General features: G+C 34.0%; 1 protein-coding gene and 1 long non-coding RNA gene across 7 annotated transcripts in view; one reads left to right on the plus strand and one right to left on the minus strand.

Moving 5' to 3' along the window:
* Positions 1–909: 909 nt before the first annotated feature.
* On the minus strand, positions 910–7,547 carry LOC126912578 (uncharacterized). The gene is made up of 3 exons (XR_007707282.1): positions 7,225–7,547; positions 2,978–3,354; positions 910–1,044 (listed from the first exon to the last, which is right to left on the minus strand). It is a non-coding gene; the product is annotated as an uncharacterized LOC126912578 (long non-coding RNA).
* Positions 7,548–16,452: 8,905 nt separating this feature from the next.
* The window catches only part of LOC118263348 (mucin-5AC), a 136,479-nt gene continuing 128,539 nt past the window's right edge, over positions 16,453–24,392 (plus strand). For 2 of the 6 annotated variants that reach the window (XM_050705670.1, XM_050705675.1), the window contains exon 1: positions 16,664–17,247. The gene's annotated coding sequence lies outside the window, so the exon portion shown is untranslated. Of the gene's footprint in view, positions 17,248–24,392 lie in introns of all 6 variants that reach the window. The other 4 variants (XM_050705673.1, XM_050705672.1, XM_050705671.1 and 1 more) reach the window with 4 other exon arrangements.

Below are 24,392 nucleotides of genomic sequence, written 5' to 3' on the forward strand. Positions count from 1 at the left end.
AGTAAAGCTAGGTGCTAATTCCAAAGTGTACCTTCGAATAGAAAACAACGAGTGAGAAATTCCATTCGTTATTCTTTACAAAATACATATTTTCTAATTCTCTTGTACAGTTTTCCAATCAATTTATTGTTCATATATGTGAAAATAATGTAGAGACATTGCAACGCGTAACACAAACTTACTACGTTGATATACCGAGGGACCCTTTGATCTAACATGGTCCTCACATATGTATATATACTGACAATCTAAAAGAGTGCTTGTATACAAAAAATAAAGAGAATCTTGTTGTTTCAATAATATTAAAATGTTCGATGCCATAAGAAAGAATTGAGTATTGAGCATTGAAAGCTAGAACGGAATTTGAGCAACTACCTACTGACTAGATTTGAGTATTGTCCAGTGGAGCCGGACCAACATGCTGCCAAGCATTCTTACCTTCCAGATAATCTCTTAGTTTGTAGTATGCCTGTTTACATTTACTGATGTATACAACAATATTATTTCAGAACAAAGAATGCGAGCAGTGATCCTCGTAATGGCAGTGGCCAGTGCAGTGGCGGGGCTAGATCTCAACAGCCCGGATATTGCAGTCCCCGCGGTACTGGAAGGAGCAGCTCCCGAGGACGTGCTCCTGTACCTGTACGACGTGGTGCTCACTTCCTTCATGCAGAATGAACCTAACAATCAAGGAAGTATTACCACAGGAAGTAACTGTCCTGGTGACTTGCCAAGTCTGCCAAGTGGAAAATGTCCGGATCCAAAATCAGTCCCAAAGTATAATCTCGATATATTTTCATATCAAGATTGACTTATATAAATTGGGAGAAGAATAATTTATCTAAAAAGATTACAACACATTCATATATACAAAATATTAATATACTACTATTATTTCTGAACTACTGTACTGTACTACATATATTTATGTAATATATTATGTATAAGTATTATTATATTTTATATAATAATATCTAGTATAATTTATATATATGTCAAATTGAATAAACATGTAACTATATGTTGCAAAGACGTCAACATGACCTGTGTAGTCATTCCCTGACTATCATCTAAGTAGTCTTTTATTTTATAATATTTTTAAATTCATTTATCGTCTAACGTTGAATGTGGCTGGGAACTTTATTGTAAAAGCGTATGCATCGACATCTAAACGAACCGCTTATTTTCTTAAGGCCAGTAGTGAGAACCACATAATATATTTGTTTTTACTTCTAGTGTTTATGTTATCTATATCAATATATTTTTAAATAAATTAATGTTCTATGTTAAAATGAAAGAATACAAATATTAATATTTTGAACGTCATGTACTGCAGTCTTTTCGAGAACTTATCTACATGTGGGGCCCACTGTAGCTTAGCGTGTATGGTTATACCTAAAAGGACAGTTGAATCTACAGGGCCTAACTCCTCGCCCTTGATTAGCACGCTGGTTTTTACATGTCTAACATTTTCATCATTATCTTAACAACAAACCCGGAGGAAACTTTTCCGTTAATCTCGACTCTCTGAATCCTATTTCTCAAGTATGTGATAAGAAGGTCCAGAGATATAAAAATGTATGTTTGTTGGGAGTAATAAAGCTTAGGACAATAAGGTTTATATTTGTATTTTTTTAGTTTTTAATATATAGTCATTAATAAGCCATTATGACATACCGCAGCCACAGCTTGGTGCAGGAGTTGGAACGAGGTGATTTTTAGTCACTAAGAGTCTGACATTCCCTCATGCCTAACCAAGGCAAGAGAAGTTACACACAATGTTCACAATAAAAAAGCAGCAGCCATTAAACGGGACACTCACCACTAGCTTACGTCAATCTCATGCGCTAAGTTTCCTGTTCCATCCTAGTCGACTTACAATAAATCATTCGACTCCAAGCGTTGAACAACTGTAGAACGTTGCTTGCAATTACAGTGATCACGTGTGACATACAAATTATAATTTTGTCTACTTACAATAATAATTGCTGCTAATATTTTGTCAGTTGAGCGACACCCGGAGTATTACAAGGTAAGGTTTAGAATTAACTTATTATATCAAATTCCTGAGACACGTATTTATTCATTTTAAATACATTACGCAACTTAAATACAAATTTTAGTGTTCGTCAGATAATAAATAATACAAGTCACGCATTAACTTAAAACTCATATTCAATATATTAATTATCATCTTATTTTATCTTGGCTGATGAAAATTAGCGAAATAGGCCCAGTAAATAAGCCAAAAAACTGCATTATTCACTTTGAATTGGTTTGAAAACTCTTTACAAATACGGCATTATAACAGCCGCGTCGCAGGTCCGTAACGTTCCTAGACAACTTACAATAGGACAGCTCTTCTGTGATCAATGTACATAGAGCTGTTCACAGTTCACTGCAAATATAGTTCTATGACAGAATATTTACTGATGCATACAAAAATGTTATTTCAGAACAAAGAATGCGAGCAGTGATCCTCGTAATGGCAGTGGCCAGTGCAGTGGCGGGGCTAGATCTCAACAGCCCGGATATTGCAGTCCCCGCGGTACTGGAAGGAGCAGCTCCCGAGGACGTGCTCCTGTACCTGTACGACGTGGTGCTCACTTCCTTCATGCAGAATGAACCTAACGATCAAGGAGGTCTTTTCCAAGGAAGCAACTGTCCTGGTGGCTCGCCATCGCTGAAAAGTGGAAAATGTCCGGATCCAACACCAGTCCCACAGGATAATCTCGAATTATTGTATAATGAATGAGTTATATAATTTGGAATAATACGGTAAAACTAAAAGCTATTCATAAAAATAAATTATCTAAAAAGATTACAACACATTCGTATATACAGAATATTTAAATTCTGTACTACTGTACTGTACTACATATATTTATATTTATTTTAAAATAATATCTAGTAAAATTTATATATATGTTAAATCGAATAAACATGTAATTATATGTTGCAAAGATGTCAACATGACCTGTGTGGTCATTCCCTGACTATCATCTAAATAGTCTTTTATTTTATAAAATGCTGAACTCTAAATATTTTCTTTAATATCATTTTTAAATTCATTTAACGTCTAACTTTGAATGTGGCTGGGAACTTTATTGTAATAGCGTATGCATTGACATCTAAACGAACCGCTTATTTTCTTAAGGCCAGTAGTGGGAACCACATATTTGTTTTTACTTCTAATGTTTATGTTATGTATATCAATATATTTTTAAATAAATTAATGTTTTATGTTAAAAGGAAAGATTATAAATATTAATATTTTGAACGTCATGTACTGCAGTCTTTTCGACAACTTATCTACGTGTGGGGCCCACTGTAGCTTAGCGTGTATGGTTATACCTAAAAGGACATTTGAATCTACAGGGCCCAACTCCTCGCCCTTGATTAGCACGCTAGTTTTCACATGTCTAACATTTTCATCATTATCTTAACAACAGACCCGGAGGAAACATATATCGTCACGCCTTTAATCCCCGAAGGGGTAGGCAGAGGTGCACATTATGGCACGTAATGCCACTGTGTACACCCACTTTTCACAATTTATGTTTTTAGTCCCATGTAATAGGTGGTGAGCCTATTGCCATATACCGGGCACATTTCCAGACTCCGTGCTACCACTGAGAAATTTTTCGAAAAACCGAAAAAAGCCCAGTAATACTTCGCTCGACCCGGGAATCGAACCCGAGACCCCTTGCCCGGCAGTCGCACTTGCAACCACTCGTCCAACGAGGCAGCACCCGGAGGAAACTTTTCCGTTAATCTCGACTCTCTGAATCCTATTACTCAAGTATGTGATAAGAAGGTCCAGAGATATAAAAATGTATGTTTGTTGGGAGTAATAAAGCTTAGGACAATAAGGTTTATATTTGTATTTTTTTAGTTTTTAATGTATAGTCATTAATGAACCATTATGATATACCGCAGCCACAGCTTGGTGCAGGAGTTGGAACGAGGTGATTTTTAGTCACGAAGAGTCTGACATTCCCTCATGCCTAACCAAGGGCAAGAGAAGTTACACACAATGTTCACAATAAAAAAGCAGCAGCCATTAAACGGGACACTCACCACTAGCTTACGTCAATCTCATGCGCTAAGTTTCCTGTTGCATCCTAGTCGGCTTATAATAAATCATTCGACTCCAAGCGTTGAACACCTGTAGAACGTTGCTTGCAATTACAGTGATCACGTGTGACATACAAATTATAATTTTGTCTACCTACAATAATAATAATTGCTGCTAATATTTTGTCAGTTGAGCGACACCCGGAGTATTACAAGGTAAGGTTTAGAATTAACTTATTATATCAAATTCCTGAGACACGTATTTATTCATTTTAAATACATTACGCAACTTAAATACAAATTTTAGTGTTCGTCAGATAATAAATAATACAAGTCACGCATTATACTCTTATTTCATTTATTAATTATCATCTTATTAAAATTAGCGAGATAGGCCCAGTAGATAAGCCAAAAAACTGCATTATTCACTTTGAATTGGTTTGAAAACTCTTTACAAATACGGCATTATAACAGCCGCGTCGCAGGTCCGTAACGTTCCTAGACAACGTACAACATAACAGCTCTTCTGTGATCAATGTACATGAAGCTGTGCACTGCAAATAAGTTCTATAACAGAATATTTACTGATGCATACAATAATGTTATTTCAGAACAAAGAATGCGAGCAGTGATCCTCGTAATGGCAGTGGCCAGTGCAGTGGCGGGGCTAGATCTCAACAGCCCGGATATTGCAGTCCCCGCGGTACTGGAAGGAGCAGCTCCCGAGGACGTGCTCCTGTACCTGTACGACGTGGTGCTCACTTCCTTCATGCAGAATGAACCTAACGATCAAGGAGGTCTTTTCCAAGGAAGCAACTGTCCTGGTGGCTCGCCATCGCTGAAAAGTGGAAAATGTCCGGATCCAACACCAGTCCTACAGGATAATCTCGAATTATTGTATAATGAGTTATATAATTTGGAATAATATGGTAACACTAAAAGCTATTCATAAAAAATATATATATATCTAAAGAGATTACAACACATTCGTATATACAAAATATTTAATTTCTGTAGTACTGTACTGTACTACATATATTTATGTTATAATTATATGTATATGTATTATTATATTTTATATAATAATATCTAGTATAATTTATACCCATCAAAAACATCCTGTAAAAAACTCAAGTCTCGCAGCTCAGTCTTTCTACCGTCAAAAGTTGTGAGATCCATGTAATACCAAGTCGGTTAATCTATTTAGTGTCTACTTGAAGGACCTTCTGTCTTAAGTTATTACATAAGTTATTATCATGCCAATATTAAAAATATTTAACGTTTTAAACAAATAGATCGACTTGGACATCGCTTGATTTGATTATTAGTATGTATCACACTACACAGCACGACGGGCCAGCGACCAACAGGAACGAGAGTTTCAATCGCGTGAGGCGCGAGAGACTAAAGAATCTAATATAATATTGTAATATTCATTTTGTTTTCATGCGATGTCCAAGTCGATCTATTTGTTTAAAACGTTAAATATTTTTAATATTGGCATGATAATAACTTATGTAATAACTTAAGACAGAAGGTCCTTCAAGTAGACACTAAATAGATTAACCGACTTGGTATTACATGGATCTCACAACTTTTGACGGTAGAAAGACTGAGCTGCGAGACTTGGGTTTTTACAGGATGTTTTTGATGGGATCTCACTTCTTTTTGTAGAGCCTTTCTTTTTGATACCATCTACTTCTAACGAATTTTGTTAAAGGTCTTATGATATTTTCTTATTTTTATATGTAGTCTTCCTCTTTTTCTTTTCCGGTACTACTTCTTGAGCTTCAGCCACAGTTTTTCTCAAAGCCCACTCCCTGTCTCTATTCGCAAACTTATAGGTTAGGTTTCGAGGCACATCCGAACAGCATGAGGGCGCTCGCACGTATTGCGGCTGCCGCTCGCTCGAAGGCATTCACATTTCATTGTTCTGTCATTTTGGCGTATATTTTGCTTGTCAGTCATAGAGTAAAATAGAGGCCAGTCTGTCTGTAAGGAGGCTAGTCGCGCTAACAATTTATATATAACAGATTTAAATTATAATATATTGTTTTATTAGATTTTCGTACTTCAAGACATGTCCAATCATGTGTTTTTCATTACGTCGACCATTTTACAAGTAATAATGTTGTTCAGTTTCATGGGCTAAACACACCCTTACCCACCCTATACCCCCTCCTTTGCCTCATATGGTAGGTACCTATCTACACCTATTAAATTTATAACCACCACCAACCACCAACTGCATAAATAACTTTGTAATCCCATATATTTATATGGGATTACAAAGTTATTGATGCAGTTTGTATTTGGAAAACTGGACCGAAATTACAAAATATTTAAGTTTTCCCATGATTAAGACACTAAACTCTATATGTATTCCAAATATGAAGCTTCTAAGTCTGCTAGAAGTGCCTTGGACTTTTGATGATCGGTGAGTCAGTGAGTGACAAAATTTAGAAACTTTAACAAGTTGTCATTCTTAAACTACTGGTTCAAATTGACTGAAATTTTAAATATTCCGTGTTTATACAATGCCGGATTAGTTACTGAAGATACAGGTTTCTTGCTTTATCCACAACCGAATTATAGGGGGTCGAAAAAGGCCCGAATTGCTTCGAGAAAAGGATGGTACGGCCGTGCCGCTTTTTTTTTGCTCGACTTGGCGGGGGCACTGCCGTGCCCCCAGATTTATGTCAAATAGTATAAACATGTAACTATATATTGCAAAGACGTAAACATGACCTGTCTGAACACTATATCTGTGTGCTCATTCCCCGATTATCATTTAAGTAGTCATTAATTTTATAAAATGATGTAATCTAAAGATTTTCTTTAATAATATTATTAAATTCATTTAACGTCTAACTTTGAATGTGGCTGGAAACCTTATTGTAAAAGCGTATGCATTGACATCTAAACGAATCGCTTATTTTCTTAAGGCCAGTAGTGGGAACCACATAATATATTTGTTTTTACTTCTAGTGTTTATGTTATGTATATCAATATATTTTTAAATAAATTAATGTTCTATGTTAAAAGGAAAGATTACAAATGTTAATATTTTGAACGTCATGTACTGCAGTCTTTTCGAGAACTTATCTACATGTGGGGCCCACTGTAGCTTAGCGTGTATGGTTATACCTAAAAGGACAGTTGAATCTACAGGGCCTAACTCCTCGCCCTTGATTAGCACGCTGGTTTTCACATGTCTAACATTTTCATCATTATCTTAACAACAGACCCGGAGAAAACTTTTCCGTTAATCTCGACTCTCTGAATCCTATTACTCAAGTATGTGATAAGAAGGTCCAGAGATATAAAAATGTATGTTTGTTGGGAGTAATAAAGCTTAGGACAATAAGGTTTATATTTGTATTTTTTTAGTTTTTAATGTATAGTCATTAATGAACCATTATGACATACCGCGGCCACAGCCTGGTGCAGGAGTTGGAACGAGGTGATTTTTAGTCACTAAGAGTCTGACATTCCCTCATGCCTAACCAAGGGCAAGAGAAGTTACACACAATGTTCACAATAAAAAAGCAGCAGCCATTAAACGGGACACTCACCACTAGCTTACGTCAATCTCATGCGCTAAGTTTCCTGTTGCATCCTAGTCGGCTTATAGTTATAAATCATTCGACTCCAAGCGTTGAACAACTGTAGAACGTTGCTTACAATTAAAGTGATCACGTGTGACATACAAATTATAATTTTGTCTACTTACAATAATAATTGCTGCTAATATTTTGTCAGTTGAGCGACACCCGGAGTATTACAAGGTAAGGTTTAGAATTAACTTATTATATCAAATTCCTGAGACACATATTTATACATTTTAAATACATTACGTAACTTAAATACAAATTTTAGTGTTCGTCAGATAATAAATAATACAAGTCACGCATTATACTCTTATTTCATTTATTAATTATCATCTTATTTTATTTTGGCTGCCGAAAATTGGCGAGATAGGCCCAGTAGATAAGCCAAAAAACTGCATTATTCACTTTGAATTGGTTTGAAAACTCTTTACAAATACGGCATTATAACAGCCGCGTCGCAGGTCCGTAACGTTCCTAGACAACTTACAATAGGACAGCTCTTCTGTGATCAATGCACATGGAGCTGTACACTGCAAATAAGTTCTATGACAGAATATTTACTGATGCATACAAAAATATTATTTCAGAACAAAGAATGCGAGCAGTGATCCTCGTAATGGCAGTGGCCAGTGCAGTGGCGGGGCTAGATCTCAACAGCCCGGATATTGCAGTCCCCGCGGTACTGGAAGGAGCAGCTCCCGAGGACGTGCTCCTGTACCTGTACGACGTGGTGCTCACTTCCTTCATGCAGAATGAACTTAACGATCAAGGAAGTGTTGCAACAGGAAATAGCTGTCCTGGTGGCTTGCGGCCGCTGACGAGTGGAAAATGTCCGGATACAACATCAGTCCCACAGGATAATCTCGAATTATTGTATAATGAGTTATATAATTTGGAATAATATGGTAACACTAAAAGCTATTCATAAAAAATAAATAAATAATTTATCTAAAATGATTACAACACATTCTTATATACAAAATATTTAATTTCTGTACTACTGTACTGTACTACATATATTTATGTTATAATTATATGTATATGTATTATTATATTTTATATAATAATATCTAGTATAAGTTATATTTATGTCAAGTTGTATAAACATGTAACTATATGTTGCAAAGACGTAAACATGACCTGTCTGGACACTATATCTGTGTGCTCATTCCCCGATTATCATTTAAGTAGTCATTTATTTTATAAAATGCTGTAATCTAAAGATTTTCTTTAATAATATTTTTAAATTCATTTAACGTCTAACTTTGAATGTGGCTGAGAACTTTATTGTAAAAGCGTATGCATCGACATCTAAACGAACCGCTTATTTTCTTAAGGCCAGTAGTGGGATCCACATAATATATTTGTTTTTACTTCTAGTGTTTATGTTATGCATATCAATATATTTTTAAATAAATTAATGTTTTATGTTAAAAGGAAAGATAACAAATATTAATATTTTGAACGGCATGTGCTGCAGTCTTTTTGACAACTTATCTACGTGTGGGGCCCACTGTAGCTTAGCGTGTATGGTTATACCTAAAAGGACATTTGAATCTACAGGGCCCAACTCCTCGCCCTTGATTAGCACGCTAGTTTTCACATGTCTAACATTTTCATCATTATCTTAACAACAGACCCGGAGAAAACATATATCGTCACGCCTTTAATCCCCGAAGGGGTAGGCAGAGGTGCACATTATGGCACGTAATGCCACTGTGTACACCCACTTTTCACAATTTATGTTTTTAGTCCCATGTAATAGGTGGTGAGCCTATTGCCATATACCGGGCACATTTCCAGACTCCGTGCTACCACTGAGAAATTTTTCGAAAAACCGAAAAAAGCCCAGTAATACTTCGCTCGACCCGGGAATCGAACCCGAGACCCCTTGCCCGACAGTTGCACTTGCAACCACTCGTCCAACGAGGTAGCACCCGGAGGAAACTTTTCCGTTAATCTCGACTCTCTGAATCCTATTACTCAAGTATGTGATAAGAAGGTCCAGAGATATAAAAATGTATATTTGTTGGGAGTAATAAAGTTTAGGACAATAAGGTTTATATTTGTATTTTTTTAGTTTTAAATATATAGTCATTAATAAACCATTATGATATACCGCAGCCACAGCTTGGTGCAGGAGTTGGAACGAGGTGATTTTTAGTCACTAAGAGTCTGACATTCCCTCATGCCTAACCAAGGGCAAGAGAAGTTACACACAATGTTCACAATAAAAAAGCAGCAGCCATTAAACGGGACACTCACCACTAGCTTACGTCAAACTCATGCGCTAAGTTTCCTGTTGCATCCTAGTCGACTTACAATAAATCATTCGACTCCAAGCGTTGAACACCTGTAGAACGTTGCTTGCAATTATTATTAAAGTGATCACGTGTGACATACAAATTATAATTTAGTCTACTTACAATAATAATTGCTGCTAATATTTTGTCAGTTGAGCGACACCCGGAGTATTACAAGGTAAGGTTTAGAATTAACTTATTATATCAAATTCCTGAGACACGTATTTATTCATTTTAAATACATTACGTAACTTAAATACAAATTTTAGTGTTCGTCAGATAATAAATAAAACAAGTCACGCATTAAACTCTTATTTCATTTATTAATTATCATCATATTTTATCTTGGCTGTTGAAAATTAGCGAGATAGGCCCAGTAGATTAGCCAAAAACTGCATTATTCTCTTTGAATTAGTTTGGACATTCTTTACAAATACGGTATTATAACAGCCGCGTCCCGGTCCGTAACGTTCCTAGACAACGTACAACATAACAGCTCTTCTGTGATCAATGTTCATGGAGCTGTTCACAGTTCACTGCAAATATAGTTCAGAGTTCAAATATATAACAGAATATTTACTGATGCATTCAAAAATATTATTTCAGAACAAAGAATGCGAGCTGTGATCCTCGTAATGGCAGTGGCCAGTGCAGTGGCGGGGCTAGATCTCAACAGCCCGGATATTGCAGTCCCCGCGGTACTGGAAGGAGCAGCTCCCGAGGACGTGCTCCTGTACCTGTACGACGTGGTGCTCACTTCCTTCATGCAGAATGAACCTAACAATCAAGGAAGTATTGCCACAGGAAGGATCTGTCCTGGTGGCTTGCGGCCGCTGACGAGTGGAAATTGTCCGGATGCAATAGGAATCCAAATATCTCCCAATTCTGACTCAGTATACGGATAATATATAAATGAAATCATTTCTCTAAAAGGATTACAACACATTCGTTTATACAATAAATGTATTTAAAAAGCATTTTGTTTGCAAAATATTTCATTTTCTTCAGCTATTTTGACGTGAATAAGAAACAAACATAAGTAACAAATATTCGCGTTTATAATATTAGTAAGATCCCCACGCCACGCGTGTACTGCGAGCGAGCGGTTCAAGCTAATTTCGACCATCAGCCTTACATTTACAGCGTAAGGTCATTTGACATATTATTTGTTTGTCTGGGGATCGAGTCACACAATTAATTTTAGTTTTTAGCGTATACAGTGTGCCTTTTCGGGATAAAACGTACGTATTAATACAATATGTAATTATACCAAGTTTCATCGTAATCGGACCGGTAGTGCTTGCATGATGCTTGAACTTAGAAACAGACTGATAGACAGACAGAAAAAAAGTTAATCATATTTTTGGGTTCGGTGTCTACCTAGTAACACCCTTACTATTTTTTTATATATTTTTAATGTACAGAATTTATGCTTCTATAGTTTTATTACATGTATAGAATAGATTAGCACTAAAGAACGTTAATGTGCAAAATGTTCCATTTATTTATTATAGGTAATTAAAAACCAAATACGTTTTTGTTAGTTCATGAAAAAAGACGGTTTAATTGGTATTAAACCGTCTTTTTTACAATACTTTTTAAATAATAGTTATGACATTATTATTAGTAAACATACGAGGAATATAAACCTATGTGATTAAAATACATAGTTGCTAATTTCCTTGTTCAGTAAATAAGGATAAATGTTTTTAATTGTTTATATATAGGTACATAATATGTATATGTCGTAGAGAGCTTAATTAGTCACATAATCATGTATGACTAGTAATATATGTATATAGTATTGAGATCACTCATACGACTTAAATGATACTACAAGTATTACTCGTCCACAGAAGCATAATACTAAATATTTCAACGAAAACAGAAAAATAAGAAGATTAAATTTTCAAACAAAATGAATAATTAAAATAATTAAGTATTAACCTCTGTGTTAACAGCTCCATGTATCCTGACAATAGAAGAGCTGTAATGTTGTAGGTTGTCTAGGAATTTTACGGATATGCGACGCGGCTGTTGTAATGCCGTATTTGTAAGTAAATAATGTCCAAATTAACTCAAAGATAATATTATTTATTTTTGGCTTATCTACTGAGTATATCGTACATCCTCAGCCAAGATAATAACAAATATCGTCGTTCATATTGCAATTAGTCCTATGTCAAAAATGACGAGTTTACAGGAAAGTAAAAAATACATTGTACTGAAAAAAAAAACTTCATAACCTATTATGTTCTATTAAATGTGTATTTTGAATCTTTCATAAATAATCATTTATAGAAACAAACAAAAATAGATTCTATTGACATCAAACAAATTGCAATGTGAACGACGATATGTGGTGTAAATTAAGTCACAAGGGGTTTCCCCATATGGTATAACAATATATAATACAATGTAATATATAATAACCGTTTTTCCTGCGGGTCGCGGTGCCCATGTTCACCGGTTTTACATCTAGAAGGAGAGACTTCCACAAAAAATAATATATTACATATACTTATGTAATACCTCAATAAATTAATTAACAGTTTAGCTCGCTTATCAAATATTACAGTACCATCCTGTTAGTTGTTTATTTCTGATAGCGATTCCATTTCTGCACGGGTTGCAGTTCTAACCTAGTATTTTGGTAGCTACTTGATTTTCAACTTAATCTCTTTACACTTTAACTATAGATTTGAATGAGATATTTAGCCATTTAATGAAACAGCTAATCATTTTGGCCGTTAGTTCGTACTCATTAAGTGTGTTGGTTTAGTATAAAACTAAAATGTTGAAAAACTAGTTATTTTATTATTCTACACACATAGTAGGAGATGACCTATTATGATGATACACCAGATACATTTTGAGTTGCATGTAAAAAATGGGTGTTAGGAACATTGTGTATAAATACTTCTGCCTATCCCTCTCTGAATAAAAGGCATGAAGTTATACTATAATGCATATTTACCAACATTTGTAATCATTTTTAACAGTCGTATAACACCCATTGTGTAATACAGACTCTATAAAATGTAATGCGAACCGACTGTGTTATATGTACTAGTAACGCCATCTCTCGGTACAATAGTATATTAAACTGTATTTTTGTGAACTAAGTACAACAACCAGTAAATAAGGTTGCCATTTTCATAACAAATCTACTAACTATAGAATTTATGACCCTTGTCACAATTTTCAGTTCGATACATAATATAACGTTGATGTAATAGTCTATACAGTGAGAGAGACAGAGTCGTCTATGTTACTCTGATTATTTAGCATAACTGCCTAAGCTTGAGTTAACTGCTACATACATTTTATTCAGCCAGCCTAAAGCTTAAACTGGAATAAAATGTATGTACGAGTCTATGTCCTCTGTGCTAAGGCTAAAAATGGATAGATATATTACATTTAGGAAAATTATTATGCGCATAAGATCTCTGACGACCCCCAGGGATGCGAATAGGCGTGTTGTTACGCTTTAAAATGGTATCTCCAATTTTAACAGCCTCTTTGGTCAGTTGGTCGCAAGGGCAACTACCGAGCAAGAAGGTTTAGGGTACGATGCCCGGATCCAGAAAGGGAAGTAAGTATGACATTCAAGTTAAAAAAATATCATAACATTCAATCTGAAGTGCATAGCAATAAGTAAAGCTATAATGGAGATTCATAAATCATAAAATAACTCGTAGAAAATGAACGTGGTGTTATCTGACTCTGACCCTTCAAAACAGTTATTGCATGATACCACGGCCTCACAGAAAACTGACGTGAAACAACGCTTGCGTTACGTTTCGTTGTGTGAGCGTGGTAACCGAAGTTTTAGTTACTCCTTGCCAATCTTCCCCATCCCCGATACCCCAACAATCCTTATATTCCTAACCCCCAAAAGGCCGGCAGCGCATCTATAAAGCCTTCGGTATTTCGGGTGTACATGGGCGGCGGCGATTGCCTACCATCAGGTAATCCGTCTACTCGTTTACCGGCTTATAACATAAAGAAACCTTAAATATATACCTACGTACATCTGGAAATATAGTTGCTTAAATGAAAGCGTGAAACTAAATACTCATTCTATTACAATTTTAACTAAGTAAAGGGGCCACAGCGTAACTCTATATTTTCCGGGTCAAACCAGCTAAATTAGCATTATAGACAGTGGAAAGTAGAAATTTTGAACGTGTAGACATTAAGAGTCTAATACTTCAAACAAATATATGAACTAAGAACTGTGTAAACAATAGTCGCCTCTATTTACATTGAGACTGACAAAAAACATCTGTTAGAAATACACAATATTCCACTTAGGCATTTACCTATTGGTCTGTAACAACTTTTCAATACTATGATCGATGAACACTAATATTTATGTAGGTTGTAACTGTATCAGATCTTTGCAAAAGAAGATGCGATCTCATTTGGAATGGGTCCCTACGCAAGCTCAATACGGATAGGTGATAACCATAAGTTATATAAAAAACTGAAACGGTAAAACAATGTAGGTATAATTAGAGTATTTTTAAACATGATTTAAGCAGGTGTCAGGGAAAAAATATTGCACAGGGAAGTCTCTGTTGCTTTTCTCTGTTCTCTGTTTAGGCTAATAAGCACTACCTATTCCTATCACTGGTGATTACAGACACATATTAATAAACTTTTTTAGTTCAGTACCCATAGTACGTTCGTTGTTCGACGCTCTGATTGGCCGGCTCGAATAAACTGAACAATCAGAGCGCCGAACGCGCTGTTTCGATTACTTTAAACGTAAAGCAAACTTATACTAAGGGTGTCCTCACAATGTTTTCCTGTGTTAGCAGTGTTTCAATAAACTCATTCCACTTTATATCAGCTAATTCTCTGTGATACAGGTATTTTCCTATTACAGAGGTCAGAGTTTTACTATGACATTATAACTTGTATCGAATTAATGTATATTTGTGTACTTTTTTCCGTAATAAAAGATCATTTATTTATTTAAATTAAAATAATGCTGTAATTAAATGACCACACAAAGTTCTGTCTTTATAAACTATAAAAAAAAATGTGTTAGAAATTGAAAATTATTGTTACTTATATTTGACCTGATTTTATGCAAAATTAATCACGTCAAATCAGTAGTGACGTTAGCAAACAACGAAATAGAATCCCTTTTTTGTCAATTTAAAAAGTTAAATAAAATACTTCGGAACCAAGCAAGTAAATAGCAACAGTCTTTGTCAAATAATCAATTTGTGACAGCAATTTAGTAACACTATTTTATTTCTTAAACTGCAGGCAAATTAGACAAAAAGCGTTTGACAGAAAAATAAAAAGAAAACAGAAATCTTCAGAAATAAACTTGCTTAAACATTGCTTGAAGCGTCCACAAATTATATAATTGAAATAAATAAACATTTACCATAACGAATAAATAAAACCGTTGACAAGCAAGTTTGGCTTTAAAAATAATAATTTGTCACACATTTTCTTTAATAAAAGAAACTATATGATGTAGTGAAAGTCTGGACAAACTTTGTTGAAATAATAAGTCGAATTGAATTAGGTAAGCTTCATGTGAATTATATTTTATATGTTTCAATTATAATATAAAACCAAACTGGGCAATCGTTACTTTTTGCTACTTTCCAAACATCCAGACGTTCTTCACAAAATATGATCCTAATTTAAATTGTATAGTAAACTCTGCTAATGACTCATTAAAATAATTACTCCCAACATCGAAATTAAACTATTCGAATAATTTAAACTTTCATTAGATCGACCATCATAAACGGGCAATCATAAAAACATATTTTCCACGCACAGATTTGCGTAATCGGTCAATTACGATCAGAAATATGTTCACGTAGAGTTTATAACAACCGAAATTGTTCAAGTAATCGATATTAAAACGTACTAGTTTAGAATTTCTTCACACACGAGGCAAAATCGGTTTTGTGTCGCAATTTTCGTTACCACAGCGCGGGCACTTAGATGCGGTGACAATAATGTCTTAGTACATATAATTTTTACTATTGCACTTATAAGCAAGTATATTACATATAATGATCCAATAATTTTCGATCCGAAAACTCCTAAGACATTTCGAAATTGTAGGTTAAAACATGTTGATACTAATTGCATGTGATTAAACAAAAAAAGCAAATTTCATTATCCATTGAAAATTGAATCCCTAATTCATAAATTGTACGTAATGTTTTGTAGTCAAACTAGTTTGTATGTATCAATGTAGATTATCTATATTGCGATTCAAAATTAAAACCACGATATTAATTTAACCTTTTTCAACCTCGAACTATATCTATACTAAGTTGAATGACAAATGAATGTTAGTGGTGCAACAGAAAATGCATGCATAGATACCTATTACATTTATTATTTGTAATGATTTCCTTAGTAAGACGCACGACTGCGAACGCCTCTGCATTGATACAATGTTTACCCCAACCGCCCAGTACTTTATCTGAGCGCTTTGACAGTGCACGTATCCTCGCGTCTGAAGTCACTACCACAACCCAATTGGAATTTATTGCCACTTTTGTCATCAAGTTCAGAGGACTTCGACGTCGACACAATGTTTACTCTCGGGAGTCCTGGGAACTTTGAGCGCACATTACTTATTACAGGTTCTACATCGAATTTGATTTTAAAACTCATTATCTACTTATCAAAACACAACGTTTCAGAACCCACAATTATTATTGTTACGTTATTGTACAGTTCATTATAGCATGAAATATTTTCTCAAGCACACGTAAGCACTCATACTCGATCATACACCTACTAATTAAGACCTCTAACTTTCGAGATCACTCTCACGCTCCAGTTGTATCTTACAGAAACTTAATTAGCACTAAAATCGAGTCACGCTATGTCGAATCGATTTACTCAAAAATTATGCCTATAACTATCGGTATGGTACTTTTCTATCCTTAACCTTAATAAATTGGCCGCGTACGACGCATTGTGTAGGGTGTTAGATCGACAGTGATATCTTACCGATTTACGCGGTACGGTGTACGCGCGCGTATTTGGTTTTACTTTTAGGTGAGCGTGCGCGAGCGCAACCACGCACTGCTCTTCCGTTAAGAACGCTCAGTGCAACTACGACACTGGCCGAGAACGAACTTAGAACCTCGAATCGTAGACCGCGTCAAGATCGCGCGCCGCTACACCTGTGAACTGTGAACTTGCGGACTTTCTTGTGCCGATTATTTTGTGATTGTGTTTTGTTTGGCATATACACGGTAAGTTGAATTTATTTAATGGTCGCTTATAAACGTAGAGAGAAATAAACTTTCTTTAAAATAAAATAGCGGTTGCGCTCTCTCCGGTGACAGACGAAGAAAGCTGTGATTAGGCGAGCCGGTACTGGCTGATAAATTATTTTAATGTTGCGACGGGTATTGTACTAGGAAATAAATATTGTTTTATTGCAATCTATTGATTGACGAGTGTCTCAATATTATAAGCGTTTAATAACGTACGTAGTATTGTTTTTATACATTTAATTATTTTATCAATCTGTCACGATATAAATATCTCTAACGAATATTATGGCAAAATAAATAAATTGAGGTCAATAAAAATAATGTACGTAGGTATTTAAGGAATTATACTATTTTTATATGGGTAAGAAAGAGAGCGAAATTGATATTAACTACTTATTAATCTAAAAATAGCACAAGTAAATAATTATATTTTTCGATCTAAATAATTCTAATGAAGATAATAATATCCCAATACATTTTATAAAAATAGTTATGATTATTTCCGTGGCCTCGATAACCAGTCAAAAAAATTGTAAATCTCTCTCTCGAAAAAAAATAGAAACTAAATTTCGGGAAAAATTTCAAAGTGGCGTTTAGCTGTCGAAACTGTTGCGTTATTTCGTTCGAAATGTTCGAATTAGCATGCCTGTAACAATCGGTAGTCAATGAATTTTTTAGCTCATTTCATAACTTCGATACGGTTCGAACTAAATGTGTAACATCGTTGAGCCATAACCATCGAGACCTATTAGCGAGTTAGTTTCAACGAAAATTACGTACTCCTTATTCTTACATGACCCCTTTATTTAGAAGATAACTTAGATAGTACTGTCATTTATAAAGATAAATTTACTTAATCAGTTACATAGTAAACATTAAAATAAAACCTAAAATATATATACCTAAAAAAAAAAATCGGAAAAAAAAAATTAAAAAAAACATCCTTAAAAAAATAAATAATGAGAGCAACAATAATAAATTATTTCGTCAATTAAAAAAATTAGCCGACCCCGTAGGTACTGTAATTAGATACAATAGAAAAATGCGAAGTGTGTCTAGTTTTCACTTGTTCCAAATGTCCCACGCTTGGTACTCGATTCTACTCGATACAATGATCGCGACCTACAAAACATAGAAATACTCTCACTGTCACGATCCGAAGAATCGCCTTATGCAACGTGACCAATTACAATTATACCCAATATGGTAATTAATATAATGAACACTATTTACACAGTCGTGATCGATGAATCGATTTTTGTAGAATTAATTTTTATGCTAATTAAAAGGTTTTGTTTATTTATTTTTTTGTAGCGGAACAAATATCATGTTTGTGCGTTTGAATAAAATTTGAGATGGTTTTATTTCATGACATGACATACACAGCATTTAAAAATACCTAAAAAAATATTATAATGCTACGACATAAATTTACCAAGACACAGATTTTAATTCCAACTGCAATGATAATTATCGAAAATAAGCATACAAATATCAGGAAAAAATCACTAAAGTCTAGAAAATAATTCAAAACAAACTTAATAAATACATCTCAATTACAAGCTGACCAGTGCTCAGATCTTGCATCTCACACGTAATTTACGCGGCGTTTATTCGGTCATTCATTTTATGCTCGCTTGCATCTCACATAAATCATCCAGCTAATACGGTGCACGTTCAAAATAATAGACCAACAAAGGCTGTGTCTAGTGCTTGTAAAATCTAGTGTTTTTGAGTGTTTAAAAATTTATTAGAATACTGCTATACATTTTTACTTAATAAAGAGGTAAAAAATTGCATTTTCTAATATTAAAAAAATATGCAGGACATAGATTTTTTATGGTATAAGCCGGTAAAGGAGCAGTCGGATCAACTGGTGGTAAGCAATTGTCGCCGGCTATGGACACCAGAAATATCAGAGGCATAACAAGTGCGTTGCCAGCCTTTTGGGGATTAGAAATTTAAGGGTTGTTAGGGAAACGGGGATTGGGAAGACTGAGGAAGGGGTTAATTGAGCCTTCGGTAACTTCACTCATACAACGAAATAATACGCAAGGGTTTTTTTTACATCGGGTTTCTGTGAGACCGTGATATGCTCAGGTCGAACAAAGGATAGGTCTATTACTTAAAAAATCTTGTATATATTTACATTATAACAAGAATAAGAATAATATTAGCATTATAACAATAATATTGCGAATTATTTAATTACCTACAACTCTGAATATTTCATAGACGAGTAACTACAAAGGCCAATGACGAAGGTAAAACTTGAAGTAACTTTAAATAGTAAAACATGAATTTCTAAACTTAACTTGTGTAGTTTTGCAATGATGACACAATTTTAGCATTAATTATTTAATCAGTGAACTAATTGTTGTATCGAGACCTTGGTTTGTGCTCGAGTGCGTGGGTAAAGGAGGGTAACGTTTTTCACAACGAGTTAAACGTAAGGTACTTTGTAGTTTTTTAGCAACCAGTTGTTAGCAACTGTTTGTCGGCGGCGTGATATATGAGACGTAACGTGCGTATGTACTATGAACAGGTTTTCTATTTTTTGCGCAAATATGTTATTGTGTAAGTGGGGCTAAGTTGTTGGGTACATTATTAAGGCAAGCTGTTTTGTTCTACTGCCGAATATGAGCAGTTCAATTCCCTTACGGAACAATTTTATGTGTGACCTACAAATTAATGTGTTGTGTCTAGGTGTGATATTTACGTACGTAGGTATTATAAATGAACAAACAATACCGGAGAAAATCCCAGTATGGAACAGCGTTTATAAAAATGGAATGCTAAAATGCTTATTTTCTAGTAGGTAGTATATTTTTTGTGATGTGCCACTTTTTCAGTTTTTATTTTAAACTTCTGAGTAATGTCAGAGTCAGCGTTGTGCCGTGTACATTTTAATAAAATAATAGACATGAAACAATTACAAGATAATAGTAGATCATACAAAATACGGATATGATAATATTGTGTTAAATTATAATTATACGTACTTATATAAAAATTTGACATTTGCGTGATCAACTAAGTACTATTTATCTATCACCTTGCTACAAATACGAGTGCAAGTTCTTTTTTAAATTACAATTAAAATATAATCTTAAAATGAAACAACCTTTAAAACGAAATTACGTTCAAAAATGCCTTCAAATCCAGTTAAATCATAAAAAATATTGTGTGCTGCCAAAACCAATAATAATAAGCTCTACAGTCTACTAATATGATCGATGAACATAATATGACGGTATAGTTTTTTACAATAATAAAATTTTAAGACAAAAAATTACTCACTTCATCGTATTCGACGGTTACTTATAATCTATGATTTATTGCAGGGGTTCCCAAGCTTCTTTTAATAGAGCGCCATTTTTTAACATTTTTGTTAGGCCAACTATTTTTTTTTTCATGTGGTTCCCACATATCCCAAATATTTTCTCCAGTGTCTTATAAAATAAGTTCCTTTTTGATTATGGAAATCAGTTAAATAAATTTTATTTGAGTGCTAACCGTAGTATTTTTATTAGGTGATGTCTTGTGTATCTTTATTATTTCGCGGACCATATTTCATACTTACTTTTGTGTAGTTTACCTACACGATCTTAATTATGACTTGTAACGAGGTTATATGCCGCTACTACATTCTCAAGAATAGGTTTATTATAAACGAAAAAAGTATTTATAGTTTACATAACAAATGAAAAAAAATGCATTATCCTGAAAAAGAAATGCAAAGAATTATGAAACAAACGCTTTATTTTTTTATAAATAGAGTAGAGAATGTTATGCGTATTATAAAATATAAGTAGAATATAAATACCTAGGTAGTTGAATTTTGTTATTATAAGTTTTTTTGTGTAAGTTTTATGCGTATTTCAGAGTTCTACAATTTCTAAAATAATGGATACTTAATTATATTTCATAACAATAATAAATTATCAATAAAGATAAATTAAAAAATAAAACTTTAAAAAGAAAATACCAGTTAAACTTTTAAATGGACTCTAAACTTACCTAATGATGTGTGCTAAAAGTTTTATGTGTAGGTATTCGAAGAGTTTAATAGCGTAGCGCTTCTAATGAACACCGATAATTTATGGAGTTTGCCGTAAGAAAAAAAATATTATAAAAATTTTATGCAAAAAAGGTAAGCTCAATACAAATAACCTCACGCTGGGATAGAAAAATCGACTTATTTACAACATATTACATTTCAAAATCCAAATCAACAATAACAATAAAGACAGTGAAATAAAATAAAACAACACAAAAAACTTTACAACAAAAAATCTAATTGCTAAAACCCACAAACATTACATTTTCTCAGTACAGTCAGCTTCAGAAACTCTTGCGACAGTTATGAGATGAAACCTGCGTTTCATCACGAATCGATGATGGCCGTATCGGAACAGATCACACAGATTACGTTGGTCGCCGTCATGAGGAAATGGCTTCGGGTAATACCAGAACTCTTGCTCCACTGTTTGAAAAACATTTTCTCATCGATAAGTGAATAGTTTTATTGTACGGAACTGTACTTCTGCGTTCTATGTTAATAATTTTATACAGTTTTTTTTGAGTGGGGAAAATCATCCAAAGGTTTCTCCTTGGGCGAGGCGAGAGTAAGTGTCAGACTCTTATCGACTAAAAACCACCCCGTTCCTACTCCTGCTTTTCGAGCCGGAGCCCCGGTAACCCGCTAGGCAGTCCGCAGCTCTGGGTTAAAATTTCATAATATACTGGATAATAATATGATATTTCAATACTTCATATTGAAAATTAGACATTATTAGTCCAGTTCCAAATCAAAGTCGATTAAACAAAGATAAAATTTAAAAAGACTAATTGAAATAAATAAGAGATGCAGCATTATAAATAACGCTTTAAAACATTGATAATGTTACACTTGAGTCACGATTCAATACTCTTAAATCGTAAAAATAAATAATAATAGATAAGTATAGCTATCACATTCAGTTCCGGTATCGACCTCCAAACTCAAATAAGCAGTTGTATGTGAAATCACTTAACCAATAGTCAAAACATTACATCTTACAATGAATGAACCAATATAAAGTCAGTTTAAAAAAGTATTTCAAGTTCAAAAGTCAACGTTTTCGCATCTACATTGTCAGTGAACAGATTCAAAATAATTTAAAACATTGACCCAATGCCCCTGTTTCGCTGTTATTATTCGGCCGAGATGAAGATACTCTACTTTTTATCGATCTCTAGATAGTCGAAAAGAACTATCGATATACATACTAAAATAGATAAGTAATAATGTAGATAGATATTATCAGAGCACGATATAACAACGTTTTTGTTTTTATTTTTTTCTTTTATTTTTAAACATTATTATAGTACATAGCAGACTTGATTCGCAACTTTTTGTACTATCTACAAAACATAGTAAGTACCTATCAGTAAGTATAACGTGTGAAGTGTTTTAGAAACAAACATATATATAACCTCTAATTTATGAAGCCACATAATTAATATGTAATTCATTTTCATTAGTTAAACGTGTAAACTTAGTATATTTAACTAAAGCATGTCTGAGACACAGATTAGCACTGTAATATTTATGAAATTACAAAGTGACCCTCAAACGTATACTGGCCGCTAAATACTAAACGCCTACTCACTCTCCACAGGTCAGTAGCCTCTAGAACTAATAGTAGGTGGAAGATAAATATCGTAAAGTCGTCTTTATATTTGGTATCCATCAATTAGCACAATTAAAGTAACCAAAATGGCTTTGTAAATATAATCATTATAACTTTTGTTACATGGAAGTTTCGAACACGGCTAGAAAAGCAAGAGTAGGAACAAGTGAGTCAGTAAGTCTGACACTCTCACCCAAGGCGGGAGAAGCCATTAAATGAAATTCCCCACTTGAACAAAAATGTGTTAAGTTACTATAGAATCGTTATAAATCACATCACATCAACAGCCTTTATGTGGTCACTGCAGATCAAAGACCTTTTCTCAACCATTATAAATATTTTTTGATTAAAACGTATGAATATACGTTTTTTATTTAGCACCTCACTTAACGCTGGTCATATACTCCGGACTATCTTTTAACAATTTTTAGGAAAACGAGGTATTATGAAATAGCAACAGCTATAGCTCTGCCCTTGTCTATAATGTATCTAACACCAATTATGATATTCACTGAGCAATAAAACATCGAAGCCATCAAAACGTGTCAGCAACAATTATAACAGTTATTATAACTATTACATAGCGTTACGTTACTCGTTTAGTTACGTTACATAACCTAAATAAATATGTGTGTCAGTGACAAACGTCGAGCCTTGAGCTCATCGTTCGTTCTAATTCGTTTGTCATACGAAAGTGTTGCAGTTAACTAACCGTGACTGAAAAGATATAGTTTTATACGTTTTTGAACAAAAACTAGCCAGTTATATTCAATAAATAAACCTGTAGACCTATTAACAAAAACTACTCTATTCATAACTACTACACATATTTTAAAATGCAATTACATAAAGCAAAAAATATGAATTCAGGTGCCCCAAAATAAAACCAAACAAAAAGATAATTATTTAAACTTTTTAACTAGGTAATGACTCTACATAATGGTTTAATTCATTAATAATAGCACTTATGAACTCAAACCTTAATTCTACTAATCCAGACTAGTAAAAACGGTAACAAAAAACCGTCTACACATGGTAGACCAGTGACGTAATCTAAAAAAGCCGAAACAGCAAAAAAGCGTAAACAACAGAAAAACTGTGCATCAGAATATGTCGGAAACTATCGAGCTGGTTCGAAGATTCGTACCGGTATGTGAAAGTAGCAATCATAACATATTCACGGCACGCGAGAATATGGGACCGGTAGATCACGTAGCGGGACTGACGCAACTAATTATACATAACGCCTCAATAGACGAATCGACCTGGCGATCGACAAAGCGAAGCGAAAGTCCGACGTAATACTTAACGCACGCGATGCTTTATATTATCTTGACATTTGTAAAGGATTTTCGAAGAGAAATGAGCAGGTTTTATGTTAATGAAGTCAGTATATAACACCTTAAAGAAATGTTAAATATAAAATTAAGACAGACAATCACATAA

Source organism: Spodoptera frugiperda, chromosome 27 (assembly GCF_023101765.2).
Source record: "Spodoptera frugiperda isolate SF20-4 chromosome 27, AGI-APGP_CSIRO_Sfru_2.0, whole genome shotgun sequence".
Lineage (NCBI taxonomy): Eukaryota > Metazoa > Arthropoda > Insecta > Lepidoptera > Noctuidae > Spodoptera > Spodoptera frugiperda.